At 51.1% G+C, this 13,512-nt stretch overlaps 1 protein-coding gene across 4 annotated transcripts in view; it reads right to left on the bottom strand.

Annotated features, from left to right (window-relative positions):
• TSPAN18 (tetraspanin 18) overlaps positions 1 to 13,512 on the bottom strand; it is a 185,183-nt gene that overhangs the window by 142,242 nt on the left and 29,429 nt on the right. For all 4 annotated transcript variants that reach the window (XM_042904300.1, XM_042904302.1, XM_042904303.1 and 1 more), the window contains exon 2: positions 9,858 to 9,934. The gene's annotated coding sequence lies outside the window, so the exon portion shown is untranslated. The remainder of the gene's footprint in view (positions 1 to 9,857; positions 9,935 to 13,512) is intronic.

Here is a 13,512-nt window from a genome sequence, read left to right as displayed (position 1 = left end):
CTCTCTATAAACCATGACTTACAAATTTGTCTCTCCAACCTCGACCTCACCCCTGAACTTCAGGTTTGTCAATCCATCCACTTCTTGCCAACTCCCTTTGGATGGCTACTAAATATCTCAACTTAAAATGCCCCAAAACAGAACTCAGTAGGTTTCCCTCCCTGTCCACCAAAGCCTAGCCCACCCAGGCTCCTGTCTACAGGCATCTGGTCTCTGGTCATCCTTGACTCTTCCCCTACCCCATCCAACCCATTAGTGACTCTGTCGGCTGTCAGCTTTTTGTCGTTGGTGTTGTGGGTGTTGTTGTTAGTGTTTTTTAATGTTTGTTTATTTTTTTGAGAGACACAGAGTGTGAGTCTCTCTGACTCACAGAGGGGGCAGAGAGAGAGGGAGACACGGAATCTGAAGCAGGCTCCAGGCTCTGAGCTGTCAGCACAGAGCCCGACGCAAAGCTTGAACCCATGAACCGCAAGATCATGACCTGAGCCAAAGTCGGACGCTTAACCAACTGAGCCACCCAGGCGCCCCAGCTCTACTTTCAAAATAGATCCTGAATGTTTGGGCTTCTAAGCACCATTTGGTCTTTCCCGACCACTTCATCTTGTGCCGGGCTTCTGACATCAGCCTCCATGCTGGTCTCCCTGTCCCCTACAGCCTGTTCTCTACCCAGCAGCCAGAGTGGTCTTGGTAACATGTAAATTTCACCCTGTCTCTTCCGTGTTTACTGGCTTCCCATCACACTTAGAATCAAAATCCAAAGCCCTCACCCTGGCTGGCAGCTCCTCTCCTTCCATGCCACCCTCACTCTAGCACCCTGGCCTCCTTGGTGACACTCCCACATGCCTAATGGCCCTTACTTTTGCCATTCCTTTCACCAGGAAGGCTCTTCCTGCAGACGAAATCAGGGCTTCACTACCTTCAGGTCTCTGCTCAAATGACATCTGCTCAGAAAAGGCCTTCCAAGTGCCTCTTAGCCAAAACAGCAAACCCTTGGCCGCTCCCCGTCCCTTCCTGCACCTGATATTGCCTGACATTCGGTTTATTTGTTTGGTCTCTCTCTCTCTGTCCCCAAAAGGAAAACAAGCTCCACGAGGGCAGAGACTTTGCTGTTTTGTTCACTACAATATTCCCAGCACGCACAGCAGTACCTAGTACACAATAGGGGCTCAATACATACTTGTTGAGTCAATGAATGTGGGCTCACCTTTGCCATTTGCCATCAGGTATTGCTGTCACCATAGCCATTCTGCAGATATGGAAACTGAGAATCAGAGAACGGACGGGGTTTACGTCACAATCCCTCAGACAGCGATAGAGCCACCACCAAAACATGGGCTCCACAGAACAGGAAATCAACAGAGAAAATAAAACCAAGAGCTGGTTCTCTGAGCAGACCGATAAAATTGGCAAGCCTCTAGCCAGGCGAAGAAAAAAAGAGAGATGATACAAATTATAAAATTATGGAAGAGGGGACATCACCTTAGTTCCCATGAACATTAGAAGGATAAGAAAAGAATACGGTTAATAATTCTGGGTCCATAAATTCAGTAACTTAGATGAAAGAGACCAAGTCCTGGAAAGACACAACCTGCCCAAACTCCTACAAGAACAGACCACCTAAATAGGCCTATATCTACTAAATAAATTGAATCCATAATTAATAACTTCCAAAACAGAACACAGGCCAGATGCATTCACTGGTGAATTCTACCAAACATATGAGGAAGGAACTGTACCAGTTCTCAACAGTTTCTTCTAGAAGATAAAAGCAGACGGAATGCATGCTAACTCATTCTACGAAGCCAGCAGTAACCTAATACCAAAACCAAACAAAGAAAAGAAAACTGTGACCAAAAGCTACATACGGAGGCTCAGAGCAGCTTTTGTTCATAACTGCCAAAACTCGGAAGCAACCAAATGTCCTTCAGGAGGTGAACGGATAAATAAACTCAGGTGCATCCAGATACTGAAATATTATTCAACGTTACAAAGGAAAGTCTGACACCTGCTACAACACGGAGGGCATTACACGAAGCGAAATACGCTGGGGACACACACAGACACACAAAACCCAAAATAACCCCAAAAGACAAATGCTGTATGATTCCATTCACATAATAAGGTACTCAGAGTAGTCAAACTCACAGAGACAGAAAGAAGAGTGGGGTAGCAAGGGGCTGGGAGGAAAGGGGAATGGGGAGTTAGTGTTTAATGGGTGTAGAGTTTCAGCTTCAAAGGATGAGACGAGTTAAGGGATAGATCGTGGGGGTGGCTGCACGACAGTGTGAATGTATTTCATACCACTGAAGGGCACACTTCAAAATGGTCAAAACAGTACATTTTATGTTATCTGTATTTACCAAAATAAAAAAAAAAATGGGGGGGGGGGAATGAGCTACCAAGTCATGAGAAGACATGGGGGAAGCTCACACGCGTATTTCAGAGTGAAAAAAGCCAATCTGAGAAGGCGACATCCTGTATGATTCCAACGGTAGGACATTCTGGAAAAGGCAAAACTGTGGAGACAGTGAAAAGATCAATGGCTTCGAGGGGAAAGAAGGATGAATGGGCAGAGCACAGAGGATCTGTAGGGCGGTGAAGCCATTCCGTAAGATACCATAGTGGTGGATACGTGTCATTCTACATTTGACCAAACCCACCGAATGAATGTATGACACCAGCAGAACTGTAATGCCAACTATGGGCTTTGGGTGATAATAACGTGTCAACGGAGGTCCATCGATGTAATGCAGGTACCACTGTGGTATGGGGTTGTCAGTAGTGGGGAGGTTGTACGTGTGCAAAGAGGGGGAATATGAGAACTCTTTGTGCTTTCCCTCAGTGTTGCTGTGAACCTAACACTGCCCTAGAAAATAAAGTCTGTTGAAAAAAAAAAAAAAAAAAAGGTTTCAGAGTCCAGAGTGCAATCTCCTTCCTCGATCCCACTGTGCCTTCCTTTCATAACATAACCCTACCCTTCCCCAGGAATGGGGACACTCTGGCGGGCCCCAAAGCACAGGGGATGGCATCATTCATTTCTTCTCACATCAGCAGCTCTGTCTGCACAGGTCGTTAAACTACTCCCAGCTAACAGACGGCACTGCCAGCCGATTTGGACTCTTCCCTTTATTTTTAGGCCATTAATTAAAATCTATCATTTCACGCTTTTAACTAATAAAAGAGACAGCTGGGTGCAGCAGCAGATCACCAGATCAGGCCCATCTCTAACACACCACAGCTGTGTGACCTTGGGCAAGTCATTTCCCTTCCTCTGTTGCTGACATGCGTCTGAAAATGGTGTTCCTGCTTCCTCCCTCCTTACCACACCTGCATATTTGAAAGTGCTTCAGCTGTGATTCACAATGTGAGTCTATGTCATTAAAAAAATAAATAAATCCTCCTAAAGAGCATGTTCTGCTCGGTTTTGCTGCATGAACAGAAAAGCAGCAGAAAAGACTGGCTCCATCTTTAGATGAGGAAAACAAAGACTTGTTAGTGCCTCCCCACGATGTCAAGGAGCAGTCGCCCCCCCAGAGCGGACGGTGTGCCTGGCCTGGCTCTCGTAGCCAACCGTGTATGGAGCGCGTCCCAGAGAGAAGCTTCCCTGGCTTTGTCTCCTTTCAGGGACGAAGTTGTGTATGGGCCAGGGGTGAACCTTCTTGTGTAAATTTAAAACAACTTGAAAAAGAAAGGAAGGAAAAGGTTTGGGATGGAAAGTATCCTCGATGGCAGAAAAAGACCAGGTTGCTGTCATGAGTCACATGTGGACACAGGGCTGGCTTGAGGCCAGAAAGTTCTGGCAGACATTGGGCTGAGTGAGCAGGAAGCTGGGGTGGTGAGAACCTGTCATCCTGTCCCCTCACATACGTGTCCCAGCCAGAGAGTGAGGGGGAAGCCAGGGGGGAGAAGAGGCATGGGGGCTGGTGCCCCATCCTGGGCTGAAACCCAAGGCTTACACCCCATCTGTCAGAACTGCAGAAAAATGAACAGTTCAGGGGTTCAGATGGCACCGGTAATGATACCCACCCTTTCTGGAATGTGGACTCCTTCCCAGGGGGTGGGCTACATACCTGATAGCCATCATCTCATCTAATCTTGACCATGAAGCCTGCAATTACAATGACTATCTTCACATAACAGGAGAGTAATAGAGTTCATTTGCCCAAACCAGTAAGTAGCTAAACAATAGCTCTCAAGTTCATCTACTGCCAAAGCTATGCTCTCCCTCCTGCATTAAACTGCACCATGATTTATAAATACCAGATGGAAAATGTGATGTAGATGGCAAGAGTGCATCCCTTTTCTACCTCGTCAACGAAAAGATGGGAGCTTGAATCCAACCGGGATGCAGAAATCATTGGACCCAATGCCATCTCGGCTGCAGGAATAGAAATAAAAGGTCTGGACTGAGGGAGGTGATGGTCCTGCCCACCTTGGCTGGAGTCAGAACACGGCCGGAGCTCTGGCCTTGGCTCTGAGGGCTGAACTATAAAAGTGCCAAGTTCAGGCTAGAGTCCCCCCAGAGGAAGGTCAAGGGAACAAGAAGTCAAGAGTCCACTAAGACCTGCTCCTCAGAGGGAGGCAGAGGTAGCCATGACCTCTCGGCAGCAGAGGGGAGGTGTGTGACGAGGGACAAGGATGTGGGACAGCAGCCTGGAAGGAAGGGGGTGATGCTTCTTCTCTGCAGGCCCACAAAGCAGATTAGGGGCAAGCAGATGAAGGGTACAAGAAAGTACATTTCAACTCAGCAGACTAAGACACTCTGACCCATCACAGCCGGCCCGGGACAGCCCGAGGCAGCAGGGGCCACGGTGGAGGCCGTTTGCCCCAATCCCCCAGACACAGTTGGGCAGATTCTCACAAGCACTTGGCAGGAACTTTGGGGTACAGATTCTGCCAAGCACTCAGTCGCCTTTAAGCCCCTTCTAGCCTTTGCAGAGCTGACCTGTTGACCCTCGCTCGCAGCAGACGATACTGACCCTCCTTATAGAGGTTTAGTGTGGTCCTGCAACTTGTCCAGGGTCACACAGTGGAGCAGAGCTGTGACTAGTACCCAGATCTTCCCCCAAATCACCCTGGGGGTGGGCAGGAGGTTAACGGAGCTCACCTGGACCACTGGCTTCCACTCTCACCTTTGGCTTCTCCAAGGCCTTCCGAGGACTGGGGAGGATGGGAACATCTCCCTTACTAACTTCCCTCAATTCCATCATGACCTCTTTACCCCGATAACTGTGGCTTTGCATCTGGACCGCATCCCGGCCACCCCGCACTGCCCTACATCATTCTGGCAGTCTCCCAACTGGCCTCCCTAACTGTGCCTCAACTTCCTCTAAAGACCAGGGACACTAGGGTGGGCATTAGAATCACCAGGGAGCTTAAAACATACTAAGACTCCTGGGGCGCCTGGGTGGTTCAGTCGGTTAAGCGGCCGACTTCGGCTCAGGTCATGATCTCGCAGTCCGTGAGTTCGAGCCCCACGTTGGGCTCTGTGCTGACCGCTCAGAGCCTGGAGCCTGTTTCAGATTCTGTGTCTCCCTCTCTCTCTCTGCCCCTTCCCCATTCATGCTCTGTCTCTCTCTGTCTCAAAAATAAATAAACGTTAAAAAAAAAAATTAAAAAAAAAAAAAAAGAACATACTAAGACTCCTCCAAAAGTTACACATAAACGTATAGTGATCAGGTGCCCGGGTGGCTCAGACAGTTAAGTACGTGACTCTTGGAGGCGGCTCAGGTCAAGATCTCACGATCCGTGAGATCGAGCCCTGCGTCAGCTGGCAGCTCAGAGCCTGCTTGGGATTCTCTCTCTTCCTCTCTCTCTGCCCCTCCCCGACTCATGCTCTTTCTCAAAATAAATAAATAAATTTAAGAAAAAAAAAAAGTATAGTGGGGCGCCTGGGTGGCTCAGTCGGTTGAGTGTCTGACTTTGGCTCAGGTCACCATCTCACGGCTTGTGAGTTTGAGCCCCATGTCTGGCTCTGTGCTGAGAGCTCAGAGCCTGGAGCCTGCTTCGAATTCTGTGTTTCCCTCTCTCTCTCTCTCTGCCCCTCTCCCACTCGCTCTGTCTCTCTCTCTCTCTAAAAAAGAAATAAAAACATAAAAAAAATTGTTTTAAAAAGCTACAGTAATCAAAACAGCATGATACAGGCTTCAGGACAGACACATTGACCAATGGAACAGAACCAAGAGAAACAAACCTATATATCTATGGCAAACTGGTTTTCAATAAGAGTGCAGAGACTATTCAATGGGGAAAGAAATAGTCATTTCAACAAGTGGTGCTGGGATAACTGGAGGACCACATGCCAAAGAATGGAGCTGGACCCCTGCCTCACACTATGTACCCAAATTAACTCAAAATGGATCAGTGATCTAAATATAAGAGCTAAAACCATAAAACTCCTAGAAGAAAAATCAGGGGTGAATCATCATGGCCTGTGGCACTGGATTTTTAGGTATGATACCAAAAGTATGAGCAACAAAAAAAAAAAAAGCAGATAAACTGGAGTCCGGGGACAGGTTCTCCTAGGGAAGCCAGGCTTCTGTCTCCCCCTCCCTGCCACCTGCTTCCTGCTGTCAGATCTCAGCAGGAGGCAGATCCCCATGCTTCCTAGCAATTGCCTTCACTGGCTCCCTCAGCCTGCTGCAGAGGGCTGGCTGGGGAGATTAAAACCATCAGTGGGCTTCCTGGTCTCCCGGAGCTCTGAACTCTGTGCAAGGCTGGGTGGAAAACACAGGAGGAGGACCGCCGTGAGCACCACGGGGTGATGCTGCGTGTCGTGCAGGGTGCCTCGTGGGTGCTGTGGGTACCTCTGTGGGTGCTATGGGGAGACACAGAGGTTGTATGGGTGCTGTCAGTGGCACCCTGGGAAGCCACGGTGGTGCTGTGGGGTGTGGTGTAGACCTCTATTGGTGTGGAAGGGTCCCGCATGGGGTGTCTTTGAGGGCACCATGGGTGCTGTGGCAAACACGTCGTCCTTGGGGCAGGAGCCCCGTGCTTAGGTCTTAATGTGACTGCTTTTTAGACATGAAACCTGGAGTAATTTACAACTTCTCTGAATCCCAGCTATCCTCACCTATATAAAGCTTACTAATATCTGCCCCTTGGGGCACAGGAGGGATCAACGATTATCTACAGAAAGCATCCAGTAAATGTCACCAGGAGTGAAGTATAAACCATGGGATAAAGGCTCAGGAAGAACTGTTCACACCCAAGGTGGCCCCACGCCCCAGGGTGTCAGAACGGAGAGCTGACACAACCCAGGCCCCATTCTCGGCCCTTTTTTAGACCACGCGCAGAAAGAGGTATGTGTCTCCAGGGTAACCTCACTGTTTGGTCCCAAACACCGGACTCTTACGTCCCAAGAGCCTGAGCCTCTTCAAGGAGGTCACCTTGGAAGGCCACATTATCCCAGGGGGCTTGCTGTTCAAAGCAAGCAGGAGTGTCCCGCGGGAGGTTTCCTGGGCATGCTATTTGCCCATTTTATAGATGAGAAAACTGAGACTCTGGAGACAAAATCACTCACCCGGAGGCAAAGAGCTACCCAAGAGCGGACCTGGGACCCAGCTTCCATCAGTCTGGCCCCAAACCCCAGCAGACACTTCCCACAACAGCACACACCTGTCTGCCCGTTGCTTATGGTCATCTTTGTATTTTCCCTGTGACTCCACAACATGCATCTGTTTCCCAGCGAACGAGGGGGGCAAGACTACATCACTCTGCTCCCTTGCAAACTTCTTGAAGGTAAACCAAGAACAAAAGCACCCCTGCTGCTTTTTTCTGTACTTAAAGAGATTCTCTCCTCTCAGACACGGAGCCCCATGGCTTCCCCTGATAGAGAAACATCCCTAGCAGATAGGTCCTGGGGAAGTTAAGCTTTTTCCGACGCGCTTCAGCGCCTTCTCCTGATTAAGAAAAGCGTGCGGGATCCTGGCTCTGAGATAAGGCAATGGCTTCCTGTGGGGGGCAGGGCAGGCTGCCAGGAGGCTCACGGTTGAGATTATGGCCCAGGCAGCTGGCAGGACAGGGTGGGCCGCCAGGCGCACGGGACTTCCGCTCCTACGCCACCGTTGTCTGGGGCCCCGCCTGACCTGGCTTTATCCGCCTCTGGGAGCCAGCCACCGTGCCTTGGATCCTGGCCTGAAACATCCTGGCCGGCCTGCGGCTCACTCCAGAAGTGATCGGATGAGCTCAGAGGCCAGCGGAATATCAGATCAGTGTCTAGGAAAGTGGCCGAGTGCTTCCCAACCACAGCACCAGAAACATCTGGAATTGCAAATGCCATCACACGGTTGGGTGTGGGACTCCCCAGCGTGTACCCCCCATTGACTCTCGCAGCAGCTTTGGGGTGCAAAGGCAGGGGGAAGGGTGTGTAGGGGAGGCTTCCGTACCTCCCTCATTTCATCTTCTCCCCAGAACAACCATGGATAGACGTCATGCTCCCCTTTTAGAGATCAGAAAAACAGGACCTGCAGAGACTTCATGATGAGCCCAAGGTTTAAAAGCAAAAAAAAAACCACAACAACAACAACAACAACAACAACAAAACCCTCTAGGCTAAGGAAACCAATCATTTTTATGTCCTTTCAAGAAATGCAATTTCGAGGGGTGATTTGGCTTAAAGGATTTTGTTAACCTTAAGATTCAAGTCACAGAGTCACTCAAAGGAAAACATACAAGAATTGTATGTTGAATTGTATTTGAAGAGGGCTCCAAATCTCAGCCACAGCTCACTCGCTGCTGTGTGACTTTGAGCAAGTCACTTAACGTCTCTGAGGTCCGATTCTCTCCTCCCTAAGATGGAGGTGATTTTAGTGCCAAGACCACAGAGCCACTGAGAGACTGAATGCTGGTGCTTAGCACTGCGCCTGGCAGGCAGAAGCCCTCAGTCAGGGCTTCCGTTGTTGATCTGACGCTTCTGATCGGCCGGGTCCCAAACTCAGTCCATTGGCACCTCAGACTCTGTGGTCTTTCCACTGAGGGTCTGAGGCACATCCTTTGGCCAAACCTGGCAGTCAAATCTCCCCAGAGCTTTCCAACGCCCTTCCTCTCCGCAGCCCTCCCAACCCCCGACTCCCTTTCTGCCTTTTTGCTGCTTCACCACACCCATCACTTCCTCAGGTCCAGCCCTGGGCTGGGAGCCTCAGAAACTGAGGCCGCGAGGGCTGGAACAGAGTTTCAAGCCGCTGCCATTTTACTGGCGAGAAAATGAGGCCCCGTGAACGAAATGGCTTATCAGGGCCCTTGAGGCACAATGGCGGCAGAGACTGGGCCAGAGGACAGATGTCCTGGCTCTTCATTCAGGAACCTTCCATCAGGCCACCCGGCCCATCACCAGTTCTGGGATCGTGGGCAGCCCCAGCAGCTCCCAGAAACCAAGAAGCGGACCAAAGACTCTTCCATTCTCAGTTCCCTCCTGGGGATGAACCGTATCCAAGAGTCCTGAGATGGACGGTGGGGATGAGGGAGTCATTCCAGAAAGTTCTCTCCTTCTCACAATCCCAAGATCATGGTGCCTTCCCTTGGAGGGCTCACTGCCTCCCATGCGTCAACCCTCACTTCCTCAGACGACCCCGAGGAGCAACCGTGACGGGTGGCCACCTCATGGGGCAGCAGCCAGCCCCAGGGAGACCCCACCTCAGCACCTGCCTCTCTCTGCTCACGCTTCAGGTGTCCTCCCCAACCCTGAAAAATGTCTGGGGTGGGGACAAGAGGGAAGCGGCCCTTTGCTTGCCCTTGTACCCCAGCATCAGCGGAAGGCTCTCTCACTGAGCAGTGGAGGGTTTGTGGGGTGGGAAGGGCAGAGGAGAGAAGATCAGACTCTCACGAGAGTAAGATGCCGCCATGTTGCCAAACCGTACCTCTTCCAATTGGTGTCTGTTCCTTCCAGGAGGGTCAGGATTCTCTTGAGGTCTCTCTCTGATGGCTTCAGGATGAACTGTGGAAGGAGAAGAGAGAGACCTAAATTTTCAAAAGGCAACGGCTCGCGGGGCATGCGGCTGCTGGGGGCGGCCTCAGTTCAGGTGCGCACCTGGCCGCCGAGGTCCTGCTCTTCTCCCCAGAACAGCCCCGTGAACAACCCCTTCTGTCTCTGCAGGCGCAGAAGCCAGACGGGCATCTGCGGCCAGAGAGACAGAACTCAGCCCCACCGAGGCTTCCAGGATGGCGTCCCCAGAGCCTACCGACCGGAGCCCGTTTTCGGCCTTCCAAAGTCAGCCCAGGAGCCTGGACAACGGGCACGTGATGACATCACACACGCTAACCACAACATCGCATCGCGTTTCTTTGCTCTTAGCTACAACATTACCAATCTGCTGTGGAAACTCTGTTTTTCCTCAGGCGGAAAAAAAAAAAAAAAGGCTTTCTGAGTAATTTTGAAAACGTGAGAGACAATTAATCACTGCTTAATGAATGCAGGCTTTTTGGGGCAGACCAATACTTTCAGGATCTGGGATCCGTGAAGAGATAAATAATAGAGAGGACAGGTCTTTGGTAGTGAAAAAAAAACAACTCAGCCCCAGCGTGCAGGGGCCAGAAGTCCGGCCTCTCCCCCACTTCCTCTGTCAGTTTGACGAAGAGTCCCCAGGTCACAGGACAAGGATCAAATTCGCCACGTCCAGGCCACATACCTGCCAGCCAAGGCTGAGGCCAGTCCCGGGGGGGTGGGGGGCGGGGACCGGCTTGTGCACACGCACGGCTGAGGAACAAAAGAGCAAAACTTACAGCAGAGACGGGACAGCCGAGCCCCCTGACCCCCAAACCTCCCAGACTCCTTCCGCTCTCAAGGACCAGCCCACACAGTAGAAGGCCTGGTCAAATTTCGTGTGGTCTCAGATGATGACAACAATCCCGAAACCCTCTACAATCCTGTGGGACAGTATCCCCACTTTGGGGACGAGGGCCATGAACCCAGAGGAGTCAGATAACTTGGCCAAGGTTGTAAGGGCGAGACGGGGCAGAGCCAGGACTAGAAGCCAGGTCCGTGGGAGGTCAAACCTGCTATAGCGGGAGAGCAATGAATTCTGGGTCTACGCCACAGATCCCAGCTCCATGCACCTCACGCATGGATGAGGTTCCCAGAACTCCCCGCGAACTGATGGGGAACAGGGCTTGGCCAGAGGATGTGGCCTCATTGGGGCCATCTTTGCCTCAGATGCCCACCCAGGCAGAGTTGGCCCTGGGAACCTCATGTATCATGGACCAGACCGAGGCTACAATCAGAGGAATCCATGATCTGTATGCATGCACATACACGTGTACGTCCACAGACACGGACATACGGGGAGGGATATGGAAGTATACGCACATATTTTCCACTTGTAATTACGAAAGTGAAAGTTCTTCCTTATCCGTTGCAAAACGTCCATAATATGACCTGGTAGGCTTTACTCTCTGTAGTCACACGTGTGCGGGAGCATGCGCCCGTGTGGGCCCACGGGACCCTGCACACATGGGACCTTGCCGCCCACGGTTTCCACCCCACCCCCACCCCCGGCCCCCCGCTAACAGGACCACCACGTCTCCGTATGGCTCTAAGGATATCTAGATCTTCCTGAGTTTTCTTCACAGCTGCTCAGTGTCTCTTAGCAGGTGCGGACAGTACCTATTTACCTGCCCCACCTTCCATATAGGGCATGTTTCCATTTCCAGCCATTGCAAGCTTGTGGCCGTGATCCCTTGCCTGCTTACGTCACCGTGTGGGAATGTTGGTGCAAGTCCACAGCCCGGACGCCTGGACGTGGGATGGCTGGACCGGGGCTCTGGACGTGGCCACATGTTGAATAGATTCTGACAAACAGCCTTCCCCGAACACTGGATCAACTCCCCTCCAATAGCAGGGCAGAAAGAGCTCCTTTTCTTGGATGCAGATTTGAACCCAGGGTTCTGCTGCCTGTAGAGTTTCTTTTCCGATCACCTCCCAGATGGCTGGGAGGCCAAGTACCCTGGACAAAGGGAGGAATTTATTTCTTGGCCCCCCGCAGATGGCCACTGTTCCACTGCCTGGGGACATGTCTGAGGAACTCGTGCCCACCTGAGCCGGGAACTACATTTACGGGCTCAGAGCTGATAATGAGCTTTTATGAGCTCTGGGGACCACGGGGAACACGTATTAATGTCAAGTGTGCCCATCAGCCACGCAGCCCAGGTGAATGTCACCCATTAACGAAATTAAAGGCTGCAGCCCCATCAGGAAGAAGCTGCGGGCTGCGTGTCAGGCAGTGTGGGCAGGGCCTGTCAATAATAAAATTACTTTATGGGTTTTGCACTCCTGAGCCTGAAGCTGTCTCCCTCTCCGATGGAATTCTGCCTTCCTGCAGTCTGAGAGGAGATTAGTTTATTACCAGTCTGCCAGGAAAGGCAAAATCCAGCACTAATCCTAATTCCCATTTAAGCAAATCTGCATTATGTGAAGGAAACCAGCTGGGCTTGGAATTTCTTCCCCCCTCCATCCCCTGAGATCTCATTCCATCCCCCTCCTCTCCACAGGAGGGGGGGGGGGTCACCACAGATGTCAGAGTGGGAGCCCTCCTGGGACCAGGGAAAGAATCCCATGGTTTCGGGGCCAAGAGGGGGACGGGCCTGGGTGACAAGAGGCTGCGTTGAAAGTTGGTAGTGCTCGCCGTTGACCCGGCTGTCTCAGGCTCTGGGAAGAAAAAGCCACCACCCTCCCGGCCCCAGACTTGCTCCTTCTTTGAACAAAGATGCCTTGAAATCCTGAGTCCACTTCTGACTAGCTCTGTCACCTTGAGCACGTGACCACCCGACTTCAGGCTGCAACTCCTCATCCGGGAAACAGCTAACAACAGCCGATCCCTCATACGATGGTGTGAGGGTTACCCGGAAAATGTACCCACGGGACCCCAGAGATCCTGGCACACAGCACCCTACTTCTTGAATTAAGACTCATCGGGGGCACCTGGGTGGCTCAGTCCTTAAGCATATCTGACTTGGGCTCAGGTCATGATCTCACGGTTCCTGAGTGTGAGTCCCACATGGGGTGAGCTCAAGCCCTACTTTGGGTGAGCACGAGCCCTGCTTTGGGTGAGCCCCACTTCTCTCTCTCTCTCTCTCCCTTATGGGATTCTCTCTCTGCCCCTTGCTCACTGGCGCCCTCCCTCCCTCTCTCTCTCTCTCTCTCTCAAAAAAAAGACTCCAGTTATAATCACACCATTATTTTACTGCCTAATTTAGTTAATCATAACATGGCCCTTTTCCTACAATGCGTCCTGGTTTCAGAGACCTTAAAACATAAAAAATCAAATAAAATCCACAAAATATAGAGCTCAATCAAGGGCAGCGAACGTAATATTATTAGCCAAGTTCCCCCCACTGTCTTAAGGTCTAGCTTAAAACTCAGATCTTCTTTCTTCCAAAGAAAGCAAAGCTGTTCTGTGTGAGGGAAACCAGCCCTCGATTTGTAAGAAAAAGCCTGAGAGCTACTTTAGTGTCCTCGATGAGACCCAGTGTCCTGGATGAAGAGACTTTAATATCTACCTTGATGTTTCCCGCTCTATT

Source organism: Panthera leo, chromosome D1 (assembly GCF_018350215.1).
Source record: "Panthera leo isolate Ple1 chromosome D1, P.leo_Ple1_pat1.1, whole genome shotgun sequence".
Taxonomy (NCBI): Eukaryota; Metazoa; Chordata; class Mammalia; order Carnivora; family Felidae; genus Panthera; species Panthera leo.
Note: the sequence above shows the minus strand (reverse complement) of the source record. Positions and strands in the feature narration are given on the sequence as shown.